The 5,555-nt window shown below is 36.8% G+C and overlaps 1 pseudogene across 1 annotated transcript; it reads left to right on the top strand.

Annotated features, from left to right (window-relative positions):
* The first annotated feature begins 2,103 nt into the window (after positions 1-2,103).
* On the top strand, positions 2,104-2,866 carry LOC149258408 (AP-2 complex subunit sigma pseudogene; annotated as a pseudogene). The gene is made up of 2 exons (XR_016246050.1): positions 2,104-2,644; positions 2,831-2,866. The product of XR_016246050.1 is annotated as an AP-2 complex subunit sigma pseudogene (transcript).
* The last annotated feature ends 2,689 nt before the right edge of the window (positions 2,867-5,555 follow it).

Raw genomic sequence — 5,555 nt, forward strand, 5'->3', positions numbered from 1 at the left:
GGAGGCACGATGGATTGAAGTTTAGTTTGATTTCTTTTATGCAAGTGTGTTTAGACATGTTCCTAACTTCGAGGTGTTAAATGCGGTAAGACATGGGGAACAGCCTACGCATCGCATTCGAGATACCGTAATGGGCTCGACCTCTTATGGATCAGGGCATGTAGGGTGTGTTTACATTTATGCAAGTGTGAATTTTGATTTCTGCAGGTGTGTTTGATTTTCGCAACTGTGAAGAATGTGTGATGAATTCATGGTTCATGGTTATAATTGAAGCATTCAATTACTCAATTAATGAGCAATCCTTGTAAGAGGTTTTAATTGAGTATTGAATTCAAGATTATTTCTGTGGTCCTTTTGTTTTTAGTGTGCTGATTTTTATTTGTTTTTTTTTTCTTTCAACATGATTTTATAATGAGTGTCAGCTTGGAACTACTCACTCAGATCCTTGCAGAAGTTGGAATCTCCTCTTCCCTGGAAAAGGAGATCTGGACAAAAATTGAAAGTTCAACTACTCCCCAAGAAATAAATGAAGAATCCTGCGTATCTGATGGCGAAAAACCATTCGAACAGGAGATCGAGGAAGAAGAGCAGCAGATCGGAGAAGAAGAACAGGAATTACAACAGAATCTGAGTAAGAGTAACTGTGCTTATCAAAGCTTCATCGAACAATGGTTCCAGGTAAGTACTAGATTAGATTCATCTTTTAATTTTTTAGTTGATTTGCAGTTACAGCAACCAGACTCATTCACTGTCAAATATTTTCATCCATCATTTGACAAATTGCTACTGAATCTATTGTTGTCACTGCTACGTGAATGGCTTCATTGGAAGTTTAACTACACGTAGCTAATTTGTAAATTCTAATTAGTATAGAGTAGGTAGGCTTTTAGATTTAATTTTCAGTTCTGCTTTTACCTAGAATAAGTATGCTCTCCTCCTGCGTCTTTGTACGATCTCGAGGATCAGAAAATAGGTTTCAGTTTTGCTTAGAATAAGTATGCTCTCCTCCTGCGTCTTTGTACGATCTTGAGGATCAGAAAATAGGGATGATTTAGGCGACCAATTTCAGGAATAAATAAATGTTTTGCAATATGCTTCATCAAAAATATCTTTCAATATGCAAATTTTTGTGTCCATTTGTTAAAAAGAAAATTTACAACTAACCATTTTTTTTGTTTTTAAAGATAGGATTAATTTCATTTTCTACACTGTTAATAATAAAAATAACAAAATAAAAAAATAATAATAATAATAATAAAATGAAAAATAAAAATTTTTGTTAATGCATCCCCACTCTGCCTTTGCAGGATTCTCCAATAAACCCACTATTCACTCTAAGCTGTAGCCAAATGATCCGCTCTCCATTGCCAGACACTAACAGAAATTCCGCACCTATCCCGTCATTCGATGGCAAAGCCAAGTCCAACAGAGCGTTCCGGGCGGCCCCTTTGATCCCATTTTCTCACTTCTGGATGTCTGAAGCAAAATACACCCGCCCCAATCCCAATTTCCGCTGTCCATGGCGTCATGGCAGTCACAAATGTGAACGCTGCCAATTCTGTCAAAAATGCTATCATTAAGGAAATTGGCACTGCTCAAATGGATGTTTAGAGCTAGTCGAAATTCAAATCTTTTGATGTCAATGATCCGCATTTGCTTGAAACAGTGGTATTTCCAGCACTTGTATCTGCCTCTGCATATCCTTGTTCATTGGACTCCATCTCATGTTCGTCTGTTTCAGTCTTCCACCTCACAGGTTTTGACACGCAACTCTTTAAAAACGTCAATTTTAAAAAGCAGTCTGTGTTCAAACCAGGGAAAATCTAGACAAACGACGACATGGGTTTTTTTCATAATAAAACGAATTATATAACCCAGAAATCGTTTGCTTAAATTCCTCACGGTCTAAGAGGAAATCGTGGTTCTTCAGAGCCCTATTTTGCTAACTGCGTGAATAAAAACGGTTTTGTACATCTGTCTTTTGAAGGCTCTGTCAGGTGGATAGGCTGATTGCCATTTGCTTTATGCATTGTTGCATGTCAAGTATCATATCTTTGCACCTGTGAAAATCCCCCTCAAGTCCTGCATGATCATCGAGCTCTCGAGCTCCTGTCGTTTGGAGCCAAGGAGAGAAGCCCGTGTCGCGACTTCTTGTCCCTGGAACCGGATCCGTTCGTTCTCAGGCACCATGATCCGATTTATATTGCTTCAGAACAGACAAGGAAAGACCCGCCTTGCCAAATTCCACTCGAGGAATCGGAGAAACATAAACTCGAATATGAGGTGCATCGGCTTGTCGTTAACAGAGACCCAAAATTCACGAATTTTGTAGAGTTTCGAACACACAAAGTGATTTACAGGCTATATGCAGGCCTCTTTTTCTCCATGTTTGTGGACATAACTCATAATGAATTGGCTTATTTGGAGAGCATTCATTTATTTGTTGAGATATTGGATCATTTCTTCAGCAACGTATGTGAGCTTGACCTAGTATTCAATTTTCACAAGGTATATTTGATATTGGATGAATTTATCCTTGCAGGGGAGTTGCAAGAAACAAGTAAAAAGGCAATTATTGAAAGAATGACTGAGTTGGAACGGCAGGAGTGAGAAGCTTGCATGATCCAAGTGTGACATCTCCTAAGTAGCAGAAAATTACCTCCTGCATTATTTCTTTTTTTTTGCTGTTTCTGCTTGCAGTTTGACAACATTGTCATATTTTTTAAATATTTGATTGTATGACCCCATTATTGTCTGCATTGTTTTTCTCTGTTTAGTGCCTTATTATTTGATTTGATTTAATTAGTTGCATCTTTTCTGAGGTATGCAGGCTTTGATGTTCAACCTGAATTCTATAGTGCTGACAGTAGTTGGGTTCATTTGTTCTCTTCCGGCACATGTAATAGATTTTTTTTCCTGCTCTTTTTCAATTGAAAAACAAAAAAAATAAATAATAAAAAAAATAAATAAATAAATAAAAATATTCTAATAAAAAAAAAAAAAAAAAACACAAAACATAAAATAAAAAGAAAAAATAAATAATAAATAATAATTGCCCTCATTCATTCATACACTCACTACTTGTTCCCTAACAAATACAATGCTTTTTCAAATGTTTTAAATGAATTTTTCTGCAAGCCACTAAAAACATTTTGAAACAAGTATTGCACAATCAATGAGTACATTGCATGGGGACATGCAATAATTTTAGTTGGGGGGAAATCAAAGTATGTTGGATTTTTTTGTGAATTTATGGGCAAAAGTTAGATATACTAACAAGTGAAATGAGATTGGTGTTATGTGTAGGACAACGAGAAGCTTATGCAGAAAGCTCAACATTACGATGCGACACCTTTTTCATCCACAATTAGAGTTATTTCGGAAAATAATTAAAAAATGGACATTTTGTAAATTCTTGAAATGCGCTAATTTGTTTTTGAGTCACTTCATACAGGAATGATCGATGGAGATGGCACACGAAGATGACAATTTTTATGCAGGAATGGTGCTAAGTTTTTCAGAGTATGCAAAGTGATTTTTCCAAATCACAATGAAACATGCATCATTGGACGCTTGAAGGAACAAATTCTTCACTGCACATATCATGACATTTTCCACTACACACCTTTTGCGTCATGACTACTCACCATCCTTGTGTTGCAGCCCATCTTCCATTTCCTTATCTTTCACGACTTCATGCACGCCTATTTTTCTGAATCGCATACATCCATTTATCCTTTTCAGTTTGCCTTTTGAATAAAACTCATTCCCTTTCCATGATCACATTACCTTGATTTCCTAGCCATGTTGATCCACACTGCTTGTCTGTGAGTTCTTTCTATTTATAGTCCTACCAAATCTTTTTGTACAAACTCGCGTTGACTGATGTGGGATTCCTTAAGGCCCACCTTTCAACAAGTCTTGCCCCATCGACACCAGCACCTTATCTGGGAAATAGACTAGAGTTCATTTTGAGTACCTAGAGGCTTGCATGCCTTAATGGCAAGCTCTCTCGCTGGCGATCATGGAAATACATCAATGTCCCTTGATCATCAGATCTTGCAAGTGGCTCGACCTCGACACATCCATTCGCACTTCGCAAGATGTACTCCGGTACCTTGGCACTCATTGACATCAATGGTGAGTTGCCTCGCATTGGTTAACGGCATACATCAATGGCCGGTAATCCAATGATTTCTATTCATGCTCGACATCGACACATTCATTCGCATGTTTAGAATTGTACCATCGGGTTTGTAGCGGGTGAAGACTATACACTTTTTCATAACTCCCTCAGCAGTTACAGCAGTATGCATTCTGATCTATGAGAGTCCCACAGTACCACTTTCAGCTTTTATCTTTTCCATGATTCAGCATCAGCAGTTCAGATTCCTTCATTCTCCAGGATCCGGTTACATCAGTCACATTTTCTTGATGCAGCAGCAGCAGCAGCTACATTCCTATTGCATACTTCATCATTCTTGGGTAAGTAGAGGTATGTTGTTTTCTAATCTTTAATCATGCAATTCCTTATATGCTAACTTGAATATTTTGGAAAATTCCCTCACCATGCTACATTTCCTTTCATGCGCCATGTTAAGTTGTATGCGGACATGCAACAAATTCAGTTGAGGGGGGGAGAACTACATTCACTACATATTCACTTCCATGATTCCATTTCTTCACCACTATCACTCCATTTACCATTCACCAACATTTATTTTCCAATGATACTTTGTTGCACTTTGTTTCATACGCAATATTGGCATGCTTTATTAATATTACAAAAAGGGCTTTCTTATGCACATTATGATTTCCAGTGAATGTTTACATTATTGAAGAAAAGAGAACAGAAAATAAAATGAATGTTGTTAACACAAGAACCAACATTCTTTGTATTCATGGTTGTCACACAAGAACCAACCATATTCATGGTTGTCACACAAGAACCAACCATAAGAAAATGTAAATTGTTACCAATGTCTCTCACATATCCTGGAAACATTTAAGACATCATCATGTAAAGCCAAAGCTCAATATGCCAAATGTTCTTAAAAGATACCCATGCATGGTTGCATGAGGACATGCAACAAGTTCAGTTGGGGAGGATGTTGGGACTCAAAAATGTCATATTTTCATCCACCTTTTTCCTTACATTTCATCATCCCATTAACATGTTATCATATCACTTTCCTACATACACTTGGGTTTCACCTTCTTATTTTCCATTTTATTCATTTTTGTATTATAAGTGAATTTATGATTAATTATTAGAAAATGTACATATTTTTATATATATCTCAAGAATATGTGAGTTTTGTGATGTAGGAAATATGTGAAAGATTAATATCTCCTCCACCATATCAAGGAGATAATTATGCAAGCCTTTTTCTACGGAGAAAATCATGGAGGCATATCGAGAAAATCATGGAGGCGTATCGAGAAAATCATGGAGGCATATCCTATCCTAAGGAGAAAATCATGGAAGCATATCTTATCCTAAGGAGAAAATCATGAAGACATATCTTATCCAAGATATGAGAGATTTGTGGGAT

Source organism: Pinus tabuliformis, chromosome 6, assembly GCF_031772625.1.
Source record: "Pinus tabuliformis cultivar Carrire ecotype Pingquan chromosome 6, CPIR1, whole genome shotgun sequence".
In the NCBI taxonomy this organism is placed as follows: Eukaryota; Viridiplantae; Streptophyta; class Pinopsida; order Pinales; family Pinaceae; genus Pinus; species Pinus tabuliformis.